The sequence below is a fragment of the Nicotiana attenuata genome, unplaced genomic scaffold, assembly GCF_001879085.1.
Source record: "Nicotiana attenuata strain UT unplaced genomic scaffold, NIATTr2, whole genome shotgun sequence".
Classification (NCBI taxonomy): Eukaryota; Viridiplantae; Streptophyta; class Magnoliopsida; order Solanales; family Solanaceae; genus Nicotiana; species Nicotiana attenuata.
This window is the reverse complement of record NW_017675101.1, coordinates 54301-75469: the sequence shown is the minus strand read 5'-3', so window position 1 is coordinate 75469 and position 21169 is coordinate 54301. Positions and strand designations below refer to the sequence as shown.

Below are 21169 nucleotides of genomic sequence, written 5' to 3'. Positions count from 1 at the left end.
AGACTTCAATTGTTATGAACTTGAAATTATAAAGTCTAAAAAATAATTGCGGTTGAGTTAATATTTACGATAAATAGTTTAATATAAAAAAAATATAGTGAAGCTATCATTAGTAGGACTAAATGCCAAAACTAAAAACACTAAAAATGACGACTTATTTATAATATACCTTATTTTCTACTATTTCATCCTTATATTTTTTTATAAAGAAATACGTGCAATTTACTATTAATTTCATTATATAAATTTCTTTATCTTATTTATGCTTCAATTATCTAATTGGATTTGTGATTTAACATGCATAAATTTAACAAAAAATTTAAAATATCTTATAGTTTATTATTACTATAATATAATTATAATTATTTTGAAAATTATATACCTACATTTTGTAAACTTATTTATAGATATTTTTTTATTAGGTTTATAGGTTTTGATTTACGATGTATAGGAAACTTCAATATTTTTTGATTTAAAATTAAATCTATTCTTTTTTTGGTAAATTTTAATGCATGTGTATTGTACCCTTTTGATTATTTTAAGTTATTTGTTGTAAAGCGGATAGTGATCAACTTTGAAGCATTCACACTACAAGAGCAACATCTTACATTTAAGAAAAAAAAAGAATAAGGAGTTCTAATTGCACAAGACTTTATTTGCTTTCTACTTATTCTCTTTCAATTAATTTTCTTTTAGTTTACTAAAATAGTAAAATTTTAAAGAATTAACCGGCAATAATTCTATACAAAGACAACACTCCTAAACCTTATAGGAGTTCAAAGTACACGCTAGTTTAAACTTTGATTTTGCTAGTATTTTTTTATTACAAATATGGTATTATGTAGTTTAAATATATAAGGAAAAAGATAATATAGAAAATTTTGGTGATTATGAAGTCCTAAATATTATGAAAATAGTTAAATGACAATTTTGTCTAGTGTGTACTCTATTTTTAAAGGGTAAAAAAGGCGAATGACATTTCGCTAAGAGCCTTCGTGCTTTTAATATAGTATAGATATAGATTTTTATTTTATTCTTTAGGAATTTTGTTAAATGAGTTGCTTGGAATTACAGTAAGCATTGGGATTTTCGTAGATATTGCACTAGTACAAAAAAATATTTGGTGGCAATTATTTAGCGATAATAATGCAATTGCCGCCCATAAATTATTTAAGCTGAAATATTAACCATTAGCCAGTAAAAGAAAGATTTCCTTTTACCGACAATAAAAAAATTACCACTAAAAATTACTAATTGAAATTAACTTTTTATCATTTTAACTTTCCCTCCCTACAAAAAAAAAAAAAAAAAAATCCCTCCAATTTTTTTGGATTAAAAATTACATTCCCTCCAATTAGAAAATAATAGGAAAACATATTACTACCAAAAAACCACAAAACCACAAAACCCTAAGACTCTCAGATGCTTCAGAGAGGGCTTTGAAAAATTAGAAAAACTGCGCTATTATCTGTGTAGTCATCTTCATCTTACCACCCCTTTCCTTTATCTTCGTCTGTGACTTTCTTGTTCCTCTCTATCGCTCGCTCTCTCTGACGTATATGAAGGTAGGGGATATGGCGATTTCAATATTGCGATGAGCTTGAATTTGACAGATTTGTGGAATCCCTTTTGGAGTAATAAGTTTTTTCTCCATTTTCAATTCGAGGTAAACAATTTTTTTATTTTAGCTTAAATGACAAGTTTTTGGAGCAGAATTTAGTATACATTGGAAAATTTGCGAAAATTCTTCAGTCACCTGAGTTCTAAAAAGTAGTTAGGGTTGTGGATTAGGGATTTCTCATGAAAATATTTTAGAACAAAATGGAATGTTGACTTTCTCCAGCTCTAGTTTTTTTGGGGTATAAACTTTTTCTTTTTGTAAACTGGGTTATTAGGATTTTTAACTTCTGCAGGGTCTTTTGACGGCCTAGTGATGGATAACCTGAGATGGATTCCACTGATTTTCACATTAGAAAGCCCCTTGGAAGAAGAAAATCCAATCATGTATAAAATACAATGATAAATAGTATATAATAGATGATTAAACTTATGATTAGTTTAGCTATTCAACTAATCATGCTTTGTTAATTCAAGATATTATTCATCTTTTTTTGTTTAATGGAGATGCCACGCCATTCTTATTGCAGGTACATTTTAGAAAGAAAACTATTTATCCTTTTTTTATTTGAAGTTTAGATTTATTGGTGAGTTTGAAGTTTGTGTGGAGGTAGTTCAATATGTACAGTATTTACAGGAGACGGTACAGAAGTATAAGGCATTATATCAACCTTGGGGAGCTTGAAGCCTACAAATTTTATGCCATGAGTAAATTCTATACCTACATCTATAACTTCTCTATTCTCATGATAACTTTTTTTATTGTGAACTTTGAATTGGACTCTCTAGCTATTAATTGTACTTAACATTGACTCTTCTAAAACAAATTTACTTTTTCTTCAGTTTGTTAAAATATTACAATTTTACATCAATTAGGAATGATTTGATTAGGTACTTTCATTGTGTAATTTACACCTACTAAAATTGTACGTACTTTTGAGTACTTTAAATCCCAACCAAGCTTGGTGGAAATAATCAAGCATTTCAGTACAATTCTTCAAGGGGAGTTCATAATAGGAACCGACACATTTAGCATTCAGAGTACTTACTCTTAAGGGTGAGTAAATTATATTAATTTTAGAGTTTGCAGAATTAAATAAAGTGTGTAGCCTCTATATATCTGGCAAGTTTATTAGTTGTCTACTGAAGGCATTTGCTTGCTTTTCTTTTGTTAGTCGTTGCATATGTTGCTTTGATGTTTTAAAGGCTATAGTTCTAAGGTAGTGTTCTGTCATAGAATGATGTTGCATGAAGAAATGTGGTAATATCTTGAGTCCCTTATGTATGCTTTTTTTGTTATGTTAAAGCTTGTGTATCTCTCATTTTATCAGTAATTTGGTATTTTTAACAATTGCCATGACTGCTTTATATAATGCTTAAGCCAGCAGGTTGAGTATCATACTGTGAAATCAAAGCTTTCCTTGTTTACTTCTTGGGGCTTGGGAGAACTGTGATTCAATTCTTAGCTCACTGGTCTAGCTCACTTTTCTTAATAAACAGGCAGCTTTATATTAATATTGGAGTACCAAAATACCACTACATACTGGTGAGTAAAATGCAACAGCTTGAGAAAATATTTATAAAGAAAGATAGTTCGAAAATAAGAAATTAATTAGACAAATCTGCTGCAGAATTTATTCATCTATAAAGGCAGAGGATTCTATCATAAAATAAAAGGGAAAAGTGAAATAGTTAACAACAGAAAATTCTAACACACTTTCCTTTTTATCATGTTTTGGTAGGTATTTCGAATCATGTTTAGCACACCTTTTACTAGGTAAAAAGTTCTGATACTTTACTGTGAAAATTGTCTCATTGTGGGGATGCAAAATCTCATTTTTTCCAAAGACTTCGGAACAGAAGTATCGTTATTCTTTTAGATTCAGTTTTCTATTTTTTTTAATGTTCTCTCTATATTCTTTTGCCAAATGAAGCTTGCAGATATATTCATAGCCTTATAGTGCCACCACATTGATAGAAGCAACATCAAATGTGTTTTTCCGCAAGTTCATCTAGACTTGCAAGAAATGAAACAAGATCCATAGGTCCTTACTCTTTTTTTTTCTTTCTAAACTTTATGGTAGTAGGATTGTCCGTATTGTATATAAGTTAATCCAAACAAATTTACCTAGGGGCTTACAGTGGCCTTGATAGTCCATATTAAATGATTTAGTTGAAACACCATCCAGAACATTTGAGAGCTTTTATGCCTTTTCTGAAGATCTGGAATCACCCGATTAAGATCCTTTTAAGAAAACAAAAGAAGGAAATGTAAAATTAAGATGGCGGCCTTAGGAAAAACTGAGAAAGTAAGGAGACTATACTTGAAATTCTATATATGGATCAATAAAAATTAAATGAAAAGAAGTAGTAGCAATACATATTCTCCAAGTTGAACTTATATAAGTGAAACAAAATTAGTATAAAATTATAATCAACTCCTTTATCTCTTTCTCCCTCTTCTAGACAGATACGCAGCATTGGAGAATTTTGGAAAAAAGTCATTATACTGTCATACCTGAAGTAGTTACGAAATGACTTGAGAATAGCTATATTTCTAAGCTATAGAGCACTAGATTCATGCAGTAAGATTTGCTTTAGCAGAAAATCTGTTGCCAATTGAAATTTTTTGGTGAAGAATGCTCATAAGGCTGATTTGATATGTTTGCTTGTATGATGCATTTACAGATATATTAAAATACTTCATAGATGAGACTATACATACTTTTGGGACATTAATGAAGCAGATTTTTGCAATTTTGCTTGTGTCCCTTTCTGGTTATGGACTTTTAGTTTCATAACCTCGCAAACTATTATCAGCTTTGTTGTTTGGCAACATTTACTTCCTATTGACATAGTTATTTTATAATTTCAGGTCATGCAGTCTGATGTTCGATAATTTAGTGGGTGGAAGATTTCAATATGACGAAGAGTTTCAGAGATTATTTGAAGATTGTTATTTGTTAAGATTAGTTATATAATGACATTAGTTATTTACTTCAAATAATATGAGTTATTTTTTAAGGTTTTGTGATATTAATCGCTTTTAGTGATTTACTGCCTAATAATCACGTTTTTAGTTCATAGGACTTACCTCCAATCAGTCCTCTTCGAAACCTTCTTCAATTTCTCCCAAATAGCTCTCAAAATGGTCAACAATGGAGGAAAATATGACTTAGCTCGTGGAGGAAATGTTTAAAAACCTCATTGCCCAGTCCTGTAATTCCTTCATCGCGATCGCGGCCAAGGCCTCGCGATCGCGAAGGGCAAAATTCCAAGCTTCCAAAACTTCTCTATGCGAACGCGACAGGAGCTCTGTGAACGCGAAGCTTCCACTCACAAAGCTATGCGAACGCGTGACCATACACGCGAACGCGAAGCACCAGACCAAGACCTTCCGCGAACGCGGACCCTCAATCGCGAATGCGAAGAGTAAGGAATCCCGTGTGAATCAGCAAGGACCACCTTGCAAGGCTAAATACTCCTGGGTGACCGATAGCAAAGTAGTACCGTGAGGGAAGGGTGAAAAGAACCCCCATCGGGGAGTGAAATAGAACATGAAACCGTAAGCTCCCAAGCAGTGGGAGGAGCCATGGAGTGGGGTGGGGGGAAATGGAATTTTATTTTTTATTTCACAAATTGGCATGCTAGATCATATATCTATATACGGATAGATAGATCGATCGGTGGATTCACACCTGAGATCTTCTACAGATAGTGGGGGTATCCACCCCTATGGCCATGTTCTATTCGGAGAAATAAAATAAAAATAGTCTTTCGGAGAGATGGTTGAGCGGTTGATAGCCCCGGTCTTGAAATCCGGTATAGTTTTAACAAAGAACTATCGAGGGTTCGAATCCCTCTCTCTCCTTTTTTGCTAATTGAATAGATTTTTTTCTTTAGTGGTTTTGCCCAACCTGCTATCCGAAAGAAAAGGGAATGGCTCGGCTATCCCACCTAGCCAAGCCAGAAAAATAGATTAGATATAAGTTAGATAAAATGAATTGAAAAAAAGAAAGAAAAAAGGAATACTTAGGCTGATTCCAAGATGTATGATTGAATCCAAGTGATTTTTACTTCATTCAAGCATTGGATCTCCTGTCTCGTCTCAATTAAGAGGGTTCATGGAAAGAACAGGTTCAAAGTCACGATCAATTCCTTTTTCAAATCCTGCTGCAGCTGCACGAGCCCTTCCCGCGTGCCACAAATGACCTACGAAGAAGAAGAATCCTAGAACAAAATGAGAGGTAGCTAACCAACTTCTAGGAGAGACATAATTGACTGCATTGATCTCGGTAGCTACACCACCCACGGAATTTAAAGAACCTAAAGGAGCATGAGTCATATATTCTGCGGAACGCCGTTCCTGCCAAGGTTGTATGTCTTTTTTCAACCTACTCAAGTCTAACCCATTTGGACCCCTTAGAGGCTCTAACCATGGAGCACGCAGATCCCAAAAACGCATAGTTTCTCCTCCAAAAATGACTTCTCCGGTCGAAACACCTGCCTTCCAAAATTCTTTTACGCGATCGCGATGCCACCCACGCGATCGCGAAGACCAAACACCCTGCAACATCAGAACAGCAGAATCTGCAACTCCAAAATGCCAAGATTGGTCCGATTGACCACTCGAAACTCACCCGAGGCCCCCGGGACCTCAACCAAAAGCACCAACACATCCTAAAACATCATTCAAATTTGTTCCACTTATCAAAACGCCTCAAACAACACCAAAACCATCAAATTACATCGAATTCAAGCCTAAGTTCTTCTAAAACTTCCGAAACACGCATTTGATAAAAAAGCCGAACCAAATCACCTCCAAATGACCGGAAATTTTACAAACATATCCGAAATCACATAATGAAGCTACAGAAACTTAAGGAATTCCATTCCGACCCTCGGATCAAAATCTCACCTATCAACCGGAAATCGCCAAAATACTAACTTCGCCAATTCAAGCATAATTCTACACCGAACCTCCAAAACCACTTCCGATCGCACTCCTAAGTCACAATCATCCCCAGAAGCTAACCGAACCACCGGAAATCACATCCGAGCCCTCTAACACATAAGTCAACATCCGGTTGACTTTTCCAAACCAAACCTTCCTTAAAGAGACTAAGTGTCTCATTTCCTACCAAAAGCTCTCCAAACCAACTCGGTCACATAAGATACGGATATTGAAGCATAAAGAAGCTGAAAATGGGGGAAACGGGGCGGTAACTCATGAGACAACTGGTCGGGTCATCACAGAGACGCACTTCCTAAATTGATAGTTCATTCATAGGAGACGCACTTCCTAGTTTGAGTCATTCAAGTTTCACCCATAGGAGACGCACTTCTTAGTCTGGGTCTTTCAGGATACAGATGTAGGAAACGCACTTCCTAAATTGAAAGTTGATTCATAGGAGACGCACTTCCTAGTTTTAGTCACTGAAGTTTTCACCCCTAGGAGACGCACTTCCTAGTCTTGGTCCCCTATGAGACGCACTTCCCAGTTTGATTCATTCAGGTTTTATTTAGCAGACGCATTTGCTAGTCAAAGTTTCTTGGTTTTACTCGTAGGAGACGCACATCCTAGTCTAGTCTTTAGTTTACTCTCATCATTGCATCAATTGTATAAGTGGCTTACAATTTTGCTAACAGCTCATAAATCTTCCTAGTGCAAACTAGGGCAGAAAATTTTATTTGTTTTGTTTGTTTTGATTGCAGGGACCCACATGGAAAACAAGAGAACACATAAAAGTTTCGGCAATCAGGCGCCCACCTGGAGAACAAGGGAAGACAGTTCAAGTTTCAAGGGAAAGCAATGTTCAAAGGAAGACGGTTCAAGTTTCAAGGGAAGACAGTTCAAGTTTCAAAGGAAGATAGCATAGATTTCAAGGGAAAGCAGCAAGGTTCAAAAGAAGACAATTTGAATATTGGCAATCAGGTGCCTACCTGGAGATAAAGGAATTCACTTCAGAATGCAATGCAAGTCAGCAACAAAAGAAGCTCGCGGCAAGAATGCGAGTCAATAGTCCGAGATGATCAACGGAACTTAGTCACAACCCAGAATAAAAAAAAAAGGCAAGAAGTGAATCCAAATGCAGAAGTAGAGAAGAGATGTGAGCTGCTCAATACATGGCCGAGGTCACAGGAACTACATACCTGGTTTTAATTCGAAAAGCTGAAGAAGGATGAACTAACACCTGCAACTAGCAAGCGTCAAGGTTCAAATCTAAAGTCTGTATGAAGAACCACTCAAGACTCAAAATCAAGCTTCAGAAGACTTATAGATAGGAATCTTGTAACTCGTAGTTGACAGGCTTAACTAGTCTTTTTCATGTTTTGATTTTTGATGTAATAACAGGACCGCGGCCCGGAACCTCGGCGGAACGACACCTCGACCGGCTCTCCACCTCAGTATACTTCATCATCTCACTCACTTCTGAACTACACTGACCTGATTTCTTTATAGCCAAGGATATGTAGGCAACCTCTGAAGCAAGGTTCGATCAAATCTTTCAAAAATGCTTCCCACGGAGTATTCAAACGGGCAAAAATCGCTCGTATCCGCTCACTTTATCTTTGCCCGAAAACACTTCGTGTTTCCGAGCAAAGAGGGGCAGCCGTGAGCACGTGATTTTTGCCCTATGTGAAATACTCCTACAATTTAAAGAAATAGAGTTTTCCCTAATTTTTGCAATTTTATAGGACTTTTGTAGAATTTTATTAATTATTTGCATTTTCGTGCATATTTAATTTCCATTAAAAAAAAAAACCAAAAATACCATGCATTGCATTTAGATTTGGTGTTCATAATTTAGGATTAGATAATTAATTAATTGCTTTATTAAAAATAAAAAATCGCAAAAAATGGCTCATTTTTACACTCTTAGCTTTTAATTTTGGATTATTAAGTTTTCTCTTTAAATTTAGGATCAACTAATTTTTATAAACATCATAGTTAGATAATTAGTTTAATTTTACAATTTGAATTAATTTAGAAATTTAATTTATTAAAGAAAGAAAAGAAATGGAAATTGAAAAAAGGCTGGTTGTTTAAATAAGCCCAAATTTTTCTCCTTACCCAGCCCAAACCGGTCGACCCGACCCGACCCAACACCCAAACCCCTATTCTTCTTAATTGAGGGGATGAGCCGCAACAGTGCAAAAGAAGAGACCCCTCATCTCCCTGGTGACCCCCTCCTCCCCCGCGTCATCTTCTCCGAAGGACCCTCCCCATCGATCTTCTTCAACAACCAAACCAAAAATCCCTCACCCAAACCCGCTGTTCACCCCTGAAACCAACGACTCCCCACCCCCCGACCTTCATCTTCTCCAGACCTAGACTAAGACCTCACAAGCTTCAGCCATTTTTGAATCTTCAGCAACCAAACTCGCCGGAAATCAACCTCTCACCAGACGCTAACCTTGCCTGAACTGAAACAAAAACGGAAAAGTTGAACCGGAGGAAGCAGTAGCGAAACGAAGAGAGGAACATAGGAGGAAACAGTAGCGAAATTGAACCCACTAATTTTCGGTTTTTTGTTCCCTTAATTTGGAGTTTAATTCCTTCGGATTTTCAGCTTGGATTTATTCTCTATTAGTGTTGGTCAGTGGAGTGTTCGGAAGGGAGGTTATCGTCGAGTTTGTTATCGAGGTTTTCCGGTCAAAATCGCGCCTGATCTGAGTCGATTTGGTCGTCGATTTGTCGAGGTTGTCCGCTCGAGGTCGTAGTCGGTGAGTCAAGCTTAACTAAGGTTTGTTTTCTTTTAGTTGTCAAATTTGGATCTTCATTTTGCACTTCATCTTGTACTGATTTATGTCATGCTTGAGTAAATGTGGATGTATTGATATGGTCTTGTATATGCAATTAGCTCATTGGTTTTGGAAACTGTGGATTCAAATTTTGCATATTCTGCCTATTTGCTTGTTAATTTATTCTTAAACAACAATAAAGTGTAGAAGCAGAAACTTGGAGAGGGGCTTTTCTATTTAAATCTCAATTGAAGGCATCTTTGTTGGATGAATTTGGAAATATGTTTCGTTCAGCTGGTTCTCTTCCGCATGAAGGTTGTACTGTGAATTTCCATTTTGCTATATGTTCCTTATATTGACGGCTCTTATCCTATTTTGATCTACCATTTTCATTTTCGATTATTTAGCTTTATTTTGATTGTTTGTTGGGCCCGTGTGTTTTAAATCCCATAGTAATCCGGTACAATGGGAAGGATTGAACCCACTAGTATCAAATTAAACTGCATGCTTAAGATATCAGGCTCGGCCTAATAAGAATAAAAATAAACATGGGCATGACTATTAGAAATCGAGGCGTGCCATTTAGTTAGAATTTTCCATGGCCTTCGCAAAGTTGAAAGTGCGTAGTTGCTTCAGGCGCGTTATTTTTAAAAATTACTTTCCTAAACTCGGGTGTGCATTTATGTGACCCAAATCCAAATCTCAACAACGTTAGATAAAATGTGTCGTGGATCGCGGGTGCATTTATGTGACGTGGTTCAAGACGTGTTTTAGATGACGTTGAATCCTTCCTAAAAATAATTAAATAAAAGCGGCTATAAAGTTAAAATTGCACCATAGGTTAGAACATGGTTAGAATAAGATAATTAGGCCATTTATGACAGTTGAGCGACCGTGCTAGAACCACGTAACTCGGGAATGCCTAATACCTTCTCCCGGGTTAACAGAATTCCTTACCCGGATTTCTGGTTCGCGGACTGTAATACAGAGTCAACCCTTTCCTCGATACGGGATTTGAACCGGTGACTTGGGACACCATAAATCTCCCAAGTGGCGACTCTGAATCTCTTAATAAAATAATCCCGTTTCGATTGTCCTTTAATTGGAAAAACTCCCTTTATTACACCCTTTACGGGGCGTAGGAAAAAGGAGGTGTGACAACCTATAGGCCATGGGTTCGCCGTGAAAGCAGCCTTTAATGCTTGCATTAGGTTAGGTTGTCAACATACGCTCTTTGGTATGTGACCCTTCCCTGGACCCTGCGTGAATGCGGGATGCCTTGTGCATCGGGCTGCCCTTTATGGATAACAAAGTAGAAAATAGGAAGAATTTTTTTTGGCAGGGCAGGGCGGGTTTATGCAGGTCGAAGTGTGGCGGGTTAAAATCACATAAAAATGCTATGGTGGGGCGAGACGGGACGGGTTGAAATTTTTACAGGTTAAGTCTAGCCTCGCACTCTCTCCACCGCGCCCGACTGCCATCCCTACACAAGAGGTTAAAATTGTTGAAATTATGGAGCTCTTAAATCTTGAAACACATCTGCACAAGACTTGAAAACTCGTTTATTTGCTTCTGAAGTTAAGTTTATTATTACATGTCGTTAACAGTGGGAAGAGCTTTTTCTTCAATAGAATACACTAAAATTAACTTGTGAAGCAAAATTGGTGAAGAATTTTTGATATTCTTTAGTTTGTTATATGGAGGATGAAGTTTTTGAAGTGTACCTAATTCAAAATATGACAAGTCATCGAGTACAATTATAACGGTAATATTTTTATTCATATGTTGTGTTTAAGTGGTTTGTTAATTTGTAAATAATTTGTAAATATATACTGAATATCGTACCCGTTCCTTGGTTTGGTTATTAATGTTTATTATGAAAATTAGATATCTTTATCGAGTGTGTCATTTCTGGTCTTTGTAATTTGGGATTGTGTCCATGTAATAGTACTTAGACAATTTACAGCATAGAGGTTCGAATTTGATCTGTTGATCAGTTTCTTCAATTTGAAAGTGCGACAAATGTTTTTTATATATAATTACTGTGATAGATTAGTGGATGGATACAATGTGCTTCTAGTACCACTCCCTTGTGTTATCCTTCTTTTTTATGCGTTTTATTTTGCATTTTGATATTGTGAAAAGGCATCTGCTATAATTTTTCCTATTTATGCATTTAAGTTATTTACAACTTATAAATTTGTAATTATATGTGATAGACTTTTGATATGTAAACTTTTGAGATTGTAGTTGACTGTTTTGTTGCTAATACTGAATAGTTCATGATTTGAACCAACCGTTGTATTTAACAAATAATAGCAACAAATATGTTTAAATAAGATGTGTTTTCTATGAGAAATTCCTATTATTAGGCCATTCTTATATGAACCTGCAAATATGGTTTCATTATTTACTTTATCAATGCAACCCCTCAGTCGTAGCAAAAAGCTGTCTGTTGGTTATTATTGTATGTTCTTGACGGTCTTCTCTTCCAACTTTAGTGATATTGAATTTATAGTAGCATATGTTCTTTGCACTAGCTTAATCAAGAAATGTTCTACTTGTAGGCCATAAAGAGAAGTCAACTTTAACAATATGGACCTCAAACCGTTCAAATTAGACATTGATGAGCTTATAAATGAGTTTGCCAAGGTACTAATATGCCTGTTTTTTCCCCTTCAATCTAAGCGTAGTTTCGATCTATTCATTTATCTTGCAACAACAATTACGCCTCAGTCCCAAGCAAGTTGGGGTCGGCTATATGAATCCTCATTCCTTTCATTTAGCTCAACTCGTCATCATCATTACCAAAATAAAATGAATGCTATTCATTTATCTTGCACTTTTCATAATGGTTCATACCAGTAAATATGGTGTTTTATAGGGTGGATCTCCTAGTTTTGCAGAAATGAAGAGAGTGTGGGTCTCTAAAAAGTTCTCCTATATTTTTGAGGCGAGTCCCTCTAAAGATCAGGCATGCTTTATGCAATCACTCTATGCCTACTGTAGTGGTATGTCTAAATGTTCTCTGTTTTACTTTTTTGTTAGTTTTCCTATTTTAACATATTTTAGCTTCATCCGGAGAGAATGGTTCTGTTTATTGTGGTATACACACACTTATATATGAAAAACTTCCTACGTTTAATCTGAAACGCAACCATCGTGAGGTGCATGGAACTATAGGAATATTGAGAAATGTCACCTACCCCACCCCTTGAAAAACTTTATAACACTGAGGTAGCAGTAGATTTGTATTATTTGTTTTTTGCTCAACAGAACTGAAGTCAATCTTGTGTTCAAGTGAACACCATTTTGCTTATTTATTTACGTGGTTAAAAGTTACAAATTACAGATATAATTGACTGTTGATTTATTTGATTGCTAAATATGATGCATTCCATGTGCTACTATAACCAAATTTTACTGCTTATCAGTCAATGAGTAGCAATGTGAAGGGTCACAAACTAAGAGAAACACAAACTCTTTAAAGATTTTTCCAAATCACAATTTCTAAGAGAAGTATAGAAACCTTGAGAGATTCTTCCAAATCAACTCAGACATTTCAATTTGTTCTAATATTCTCTCCCTCGTCATCATATGCTCTGGTAAATGTCGATAGATAGCACAATAGAAGGTGTAAAATTTTGGCTCTGACACCAAACAAAGCCTTTGGAAAGTGATTTTAGTATTTGGAGAGATATCAGTAAAGTTGTGAATGTGAGTGCATCCTTAAATTCTTTTTCTGATGTTTATTTTCTCTTAAATTTCTATGAAAGAGTTTTCATACTAGTGTAAGATTTTCACCTTTCCCTGTGGCTGATATTTTATATTTTACTGCTTTAGATTAACCGAATTGAATGCATTGCAGGTCACATGGTGTCGACTTATTCTCTTTTGAGTAGACTGGGTGGGCTTTATTCCCTGTACTACCTTTATGAGACGCAGCCATTCAAGCCTCCTTTCAAAATTTATATATATCTAGGTATGTATATACATACAACCCTTTTAACATGATATATCTTGAATTGGCTATGGACATACAACCCTTTTAACATGATATATCGTGAATTGATGATGAAGTGGCTATGGAAGTTTGCAGCAGATGAACAATCACTGTGGACGGAGGTGGTTACGGAGAAATACGGAACGGAGGGAAAATGGACAACCAAATCAGTGAGAACTCCATATGGTGTCGGTGTGTGGAAGTCAATTAGGAATCTGTGGCCAAAACTGATTAACAAATCCAAGTTTAAGGTAGGAAATGGTAGGAAAATCTCACTGTGGGATGACAATTGGCTAGGACAAGGACCATTGAAGGATCTCTTTCCTGACATATATTCCTTGAATCAGCAACAAGTAACATTACACGAGGCATGGACTAATCAGGGATGGAATCTTACATTCAGAAGATTGCTAAATGATTGGGAGATTGAAAGAGTAACTGACTTTTACAATACATTGGAGCGATTTAGTGGTACCAATTCTAATCAAGATCTTATCGTATGGCAAATGAATAGGCAGGGCAGGTTTTCTGTTGGGTCTGCTTACAAGGAATTCAACTTGTCTAACAACCAGGTTGGTTGTTGGCCATGGAACATGATATGGAAAGTAAAAATTCCATACAAGGTTGCTTGCTTTACATGGTTACTGGCAAAAGAGGCAGTACTAACACAGGACAACTTAATCAAAAAAGGATTTCACATGTGTTCTAGATGTTACTTATGCGGAGAGGAGGCAGAGACAATTAGCCATCTTTTTTTGCACTGCAAAGTCACCGTACAACTATGGAGAATCTTCATCAGCTTAAGGAGAATTTCATGGGCAATGCCGGGAAGAATTAAGGATGTTCTAACTTGCTGGAATAAAGAGAGCAACTTTTCTAGCTATAAAGAGAGATGGAGAATAGTTCCAGCATACATATGGTGGACAATCTGGGAAGAGAGAAACCAAAGATGTTTCGAAGACAAGTCCAGTAACATCCAGAAGATAAAGATGAAATGTTTGGCTCTTTTCTATTTTTGGTGTAAAGGAAAGTTTATGGAGGATCATGAATCAATTTTTGATGTTCTAGATTCCTTGTAAGATGACCAAGGTTTTATGGGCACTTCCTTTGTAAATATGGGTGACTTCACTTTTTTAGTGAAGTCTTTTTATTAATATATAAATATGTTACCTTCTCAGAAAAATATATATATATATATATATATATATATATATATATATATATATATATATATATATATATANCTTGTAGAACTGGTTCACCATAATTTATTGTTCCTGATATGTAGCATAGCATCAGCCTTGTTTAAATCAAGTATGACATTCTATTCATATTCCTTTAGCTGTAGATCTTTGAGGATATAAAAACTTTTATGTTTGTGGGTGCGTAGCCGCTGTAATTCTTCTAATCTAGCAGTGCCAATCAGAGAAGAAATGTCCCCCTGGAAGACCTTGGGTTATTTGGGGATTCCTTAAATTAATATTTGGACTTTGAAACTCTTACTTTGGCTAGTGTTTATTTACAAAATTTGGCAAGTGTTTAATTGCCACTTTAGTTTACTGTGCAACTGTCAGTAGCTTTTGATGCTTTGTAGTTTGACGATAATTCTTTTTATTCCATTTGGCAGGAGACCTGAAGAATCTTCGGAACATTGTCGCAGAGGCAAAGGCTAAAGGTGTTAAAGTAGTCCCTGCTTTAGTCAAACGTATGTTAGACAGGAACATGTTTCTTTTTGGGTCTGTGGATGTGAATGAAGGCTCTGTAGCTGAGAGATTAGATGAACTGACGGAAATACAAAATGCAAGTATCCGTATAGCATCCAAAAAGTATGTTACTGATACTTTTCTGGCAACCGTTTGTTATATTTCACAGCCTTCTCTAGACATTTGCTCACCTTGTCTCCTTGAATGACGTAGGTTATTTGCAAATACCCGGATCGAGCACTTCACCCACATGGATATGGTATGTTTGTAAGACTGTTTTTTAAAGTCAAAGAGAGGGGCTCTATCAATTTTCCATTCTAGAATATGCTTCCAGCTGTGTGCTTTTGCCTACAGTGTCATATGGATTGATGTAGCTAAATATATGGATTTGTTGAACTCGGCCACCATTTTGATAGAAATTTTGAGTAGACCTGTACTTTACTGATTTTGCAAGGAAATTGTCAGGTGCAACATCATCAAAAATAAAAATTATAAGTAGGATTTTAGTAATTTTGGACCAATTGACTGTGTAAAACTTCTTTCATTAAATTGGTTGGATTTCTTCTATCCAAAAAAATTCATATTCTTTCTCTGTTTTTGTGTGGGTCTGTGTTTGTAGTTATGTAATTTAGCAAGTATTTTAAGAATAGCATAAGATTGTTCTTTTATGATTCTTTTTCTTGGAGTGGATGCTTAGGTTTTACCGTAGCGGTGTGATAGTTAAAAGGGCAAGTGAAATGAAGTACTACAAAAGGAATGGACTAATCTCAAGTTGCCTGTTTGTGAGAGGAAAACAATAAAGAGGTTTCTTTTTAAACTTTAATCACAAAAACCAGATATCTTGTTAGAGGATCATTTGAACATATGATCCATTATTTGTATTGATCGGGAGTTTTTTGATTTGAGTTGATCAGTATAAGCAAATTAGCTTGTTACCTGTCCCTAAAAAGTGGATGAGTTAGCTTTTCGGGAGGCTGCTATAGTGATGCAAGTGCTTTCATTATGTCTCTTGTCACTTAACCTGCTATTGCATGTCTCTATCTTTGACTTCAGAGTGCTGAATTCATATTCTCATTTATTCCAGGGCGTGGAGCTTGAGGTCGATTTGCTCAAGCAAAAGTCAGCAGAATATGCAAGGGCCAAGGAACTTGCTATTAGAGGTAACCTCAATGAGCTTCTTAAGCTTTTAACGGAAAACATATTTTGGTCATTTTTTATTTGTTGTCAGCAATATTGATGTGTTAAGTAAGGCACATTTTGTATTATTTCGAAAGGATTATCCAAGTCTGAATAATACTGGTTAAATTTTCTTCCATCTTAGAAGTATTCCGTTGCTAAAGTCAATATCCAATGTCAAGTAATAAATAAAAACATTTATGGTCTAAATTGTATATCCAGTACATACTGAAGTTATTGTGAATATGTTGACGCAGTAAAGCTACCAATTAGTTCACAAACTATTGCATTCCGTTTGTTCAGAATGTATATAGGAAGTTGCAAATGAGTTTAGTTCTCAAGATTCTCAGGCGATTAGGCGCGCACTAAATCTCATAAGGCTCTTTTGCATCCAAGATTTTTACTTTCATTTTAAAGTCGAGGAGGACATCTTTTTTCACTTGCTTTTTCTTTTTTCTTGAAGCGGCTAGAGACATGGTGGATGTAGAAAATATAAAGCACATAACAGAGAAGCAGACATTGATAGGGGATGTAGTTGAGAAGACTGCTGAGGACTGGAAAGCTCAGAAGGAATTATTCTATCAACAAATTGGTTATCAGCCTGTCAAAGACTCGCTTGACATTGTAAAGGAAAAGCAGGAAAAGTTCTCCCAACAAGAAGTGGCTGAAGAGCAGGATGGCAATGAAGACTTCGGTAAGGAACTAGAAGCAGTGCTATTGTCGGAGCAAAACGAATGTGATTTTGAAGAATAAGGAGAGAACTTGTATAAAAAGCTTGTGTTTAGAAACTGGACAATGTTTTTAGAAGGTTTGTCACTAAGTTATAAGTATGCTTGTAAATGATTTTTGCAGCTACATGAAAGAGCTTGCAGCTTCTAGTAGACTGTCCTGTATATTGAACATTTTCCAGAAATGGGACAGGCACATGAAATTTTTTGTTCATTATATAGATAATATGAAAGTTTCCTGTCTTTCTATCTGTACTGAAGCTTCTCGCTCTCCTTTCTTTGCTCGCGAGCAGGAAGCAGACCAGCGGGCATATTTTCTTTGCTCGCGAGCAGGAAGCACATCAGCGGGCATATGCTGCGTGATTCTACTGTGTTTTTTGTGCTATGGTAGGAACGTTTTTATATATGAAGATGTTAAGGACATATGCAAAGAGAAAAAGATGGCTTCTTCAAGATCAAAAAACTTGCACGTCTTGGGTTATGATAAAAAGTTTAAAGAAAGAATTAAGCTAAATAACAACCCACTCAATTTCTTAAACTAAATACCCATCAACGTTTGTCGAGTGTGTCAAAGACATAGGCGCTGCTCCATCAACATGTGTGCTCCCCTAGAATTACTAAATAACTAAGGGTATTTCTGTAATTAACACATTTCATGTTAGCTGACTCTTTCGGTTGCTGGCTCAACACGTTGATTCTCATCTTTAACATGTATATCGCTTAACAAAGTGATCTGGACGGGAGTTCACAGCATATAAATTTGGATTTTGTTGGATAATTATGAGAAAATGTTTAGATAAACAGAAAGAATTATCCTGACTGTTGTGTCACTTTTGTTGTGTAGCATACGTGGAAGCAAAAGGTGACCGTAGTTTTATCTATTTTCTGCTTTTATTTTCCCTTGTTCTTAAACTGCAAAAGCAGAACTTCCTTTTAGGTTAAAAGATTGAACCTGACGTTGTTATTACCTTTGTATTGTCAGTTAGTTGAAATCTATCAAGTTTTAACTTCTAACCTTCGGTGTCTCTGCGGAGAATTTGGTGATTGTATGTTTAGTTTCCTTCTTGCCGTTATATTTTTTGTTGATGGACTGTGATATGGTTTTACAGATATGATGAATTCTATCTTTCTTTTGCTTCCCTCGCCAATGGCCCTTGATGTTGAAGATTGTGGCAAGTTGAAGACCGTCTCTTTTTGAATAGCTTGTGCAGCAGGTGCGTGAAAAAGTTTAGAACATACAGAATAAGTAAGTAAAGGGAAGATTTTAACTTTAATTTTCAGTAAGTTGGAAATAATCACAGTTGTTAGTATGTACATTGTCATTGAAAATTTATTAGAAAATGTGCAATGATAAGAAAGATTTATGGGATGTCTATGAAAATTAAGACAGCTTGATTTTGGAGAGGTGATGTGTTTCAAGAAAATAACTATCCAGCTCATGTATAGTTGGGCGCACAAGTTCAACGTTATTTATTAGTCACCGTCTGTGTATAATGTTTTAAGTATGCATAAAAATTACTCAAATGGTCACGCAATTATTCCAAATTATTTTCTAAAGTCATTTTTTTTTCGCTGTAACAACAAAGTCACTGAACTATGCCTATTGCACTCAGAAGGTCACTAACTAAATTTTCTAAATTTTAAAACCTATTTTACCCTCTAAATTATAATTATTTATCTTCTTTTTATTTTTTAAACTTTTTAATATTATAATTTTCCCCTTTTTAATTTATATTATGGAATACCTATAGAACAAATAAATATTATTTATATATTAAAACAATAAAAGTATTTAAGCATCTATAATGCTGGAATAATAAAATAATGAGCACAGTAAAAAAAACTAGTTAGAATAATCTGTTCGTAATAATAATTATATCATCAACAACAAAAATTTAAAAATTTATTTACGCAATTCAGAGTGAAAGAAAATAAAGGTTGTAAAATATATATTCCATGCAAATAATATAAAAATAATTATTTTAATAAAGGTATTTTTATAATATAAATTATATATTCTTTAAAAATATGCTCAATTATATTATTATGTTTCTACCAACTTTCCGACGAAATAATTTATGTGACCGGAAAACTGGGGGACTATCTTAGGGTAAAATATGCAATGTTAAGTAATTATTTTTGTATTACGTAATTACAAAAATACATTTATTTAAATAATTAATTTTGTATTACGTGCATGGAATATATATTTTACAATCCTTTATTTTCTTTCATTCTGAATCGTGTAAATAAATTTTTGAATTTTTGTTGTTAGTACTATAATTATTATTACTAAAAAATTATTCTAATTAGTTATTTTTATTATGCTCATTATTTTGTTATTTCAACATTATATGCTTAAATACTTTTTATTTTTTTAATTTATAAATAATATTTATTTATTCTATAGGTAAGTCCAAAATATAAATTAAAGAGGGAAGAATCATAATATTAAAAAGTTTTAAAAAAATAAAAAAAGAATAAATGTCTATAATTTAGAGGGCAAAATAGGTATTTGGCAATCCAAAATTTGAAAAATTTAGTTGTGTGACTTTGTGAGGGCAATAGGCATAGTTCAATGACTTTGTTGTTACAAACTAAAGAAAAGTGATTTTAGGAGATAATTTGGGACAGTTGAGTAACCATTTGAGTAATGGACTCAATATATGATAGGATATCTTGTCTAGTAGTATGTAATTGTCAAAGTAGTTAAAGGAGTCAAGACATTTCGAGGTTTATATTAAGAGATTTCACGAGAACAACCCATTAAAACTATCACAATTCATTTTAAAAGCCAGTTTTCCCAATACTCAAAGAAGCTCCCATATTTTAATTCCCTATGCCCTATGGCACATATGAAAAAGTCGGAACCGCACTACTTTTAAAGGCAGGACCCATTCTCTTAACATTCAACATATTATAGGCCAAGCATCTTAATTTTTACACATAGGTCTAAACTACACCACAATCCATACATAACCTCACATATACGTTAAATAGAACCCTCCTGCAAATGGATTTTATAAATTAAATTCCGACGGAGCATGTAGTATTCCTAACCAAAAACGGGGTTTTGGGGGTGTAATTAGAGATTCCAATGGGAAATCATAACTATATGGAACTTACTGGCCTACAGGAAGGTTTACGACTTGCTCTCCAACATAACTTCACCCCACTGGAAGTCAATGTGGATTGGACTGAAGTAATTTCTTTACTCCGTTGCCTAAATCCTCACTACTCATCCTTAAGTCGTGAATGCAGGTACCTACTACATCAACTGGATAGACTATGGGTATTGCACACTTACAAGGAGCAAAGTCAAGTGGCAGACAAACTAGCTAAATATGGAGCTACCAAGATCATAATGACCCAACTACTGGTTTTGTGCAACCACCTTCTTTTGTAATACAAGTGTTATTAGCAGACCAACAGGGAACACTCCAAAGGCGCACTACACGTACAATTATGCCGTTGGAACCCATTTCTTTTTGTTTAGAGAACTTGACAAACTCTTGTAATAGTAACAACCTACTATTTCGTAATGTAGCACACAATGGAGGCAGTGACCATTCTTATTTTTGTAACACTGAACCACCACGGACTTTGCTCCTTGTGATACCACTTAATCTATGATATGTGCCTTTTGATTGACCAAAAAAAAGGAGTCAATACATAATCCTTTTTCCAATAGCATTAGCGTGTCATTCTTTAATTGTTTTAGTTGTGAAAATGAGAAGGTAGTGGTTAGCGCGGAGCCAAAATTTTATTTTATCGGTTTTACATTTTAGAGCGATGACTTTTAATATTAGTAATAATTGGATTCTAAATTTAATAAGCTACTGAATTTGATCGAACGCGTAGCCGAGCTTCTAGCTCTACTTCCGAGTGTGATCACATTAACTTCTACCTCAAGTTTGTGATAAATCTATATTCCCTTCTGTATTGGTCAAAATCTGACCGCTGTGGTCGACCCAATTGGGACCACGTCCAAACAATGGGATAAGAAAAGACGACACTATTTACGCCAAACCACGTATTCACCGAACGATGAAAGCGGACGTAAAGTAAGGGGGCTATGGCCAAATACACAACAATGACTCCATGACTATATATAGGGATGAGACCTTCCTAGAAAGTGAGGCTTTTTTCTATCCTTCTCCTCTGTAATCTCCTTAGTGAAAAGGAAGAAAAACAAT

The 21169-nt window shown here is 35.1% G+C and overlaps 2 long non-coding RNA genes across 5 annotated transcripts; both read left to right on the top strand.

Moving 5' to 3' along the window:
• Positions 1–1390: 1390 nt before the first annotated feature.
• Positions 1391–4670, top strand: LOC109219653. Of its 4 annotated transcripts, none has more exons than XR_002066967.1 (3): positions 1391–1666; positions 2255–3394; positions 3552–4670. It is a non-coding gene; the product is annotated as an uncharacterized LOC109219653 (long non-coding RNA). The 4 variants fall into 4 exon arrangements; XR_002066965.1 differs by having other exon boundaries at positions 2255–3662; positions 4493–4670; XR_002066964.1 differs by having other exon boundaries at positions 2255–4670.
• A 13012-nt stretch (positions 4671–17682) lies between these two features.
• On the top strand, positions 17683–20635 carry LOC109219652. The gene is made up of 3 exons (XR_002066963.1): positions 17683–17835; positions 18083–18187; positions 20235–20635. It is a non-coding gene; the product is annotated as an uncharacterized LOC109219652 (long non-coding RNA).
• Positions 20636–21169: the final 534 nt, after the last annotated feature.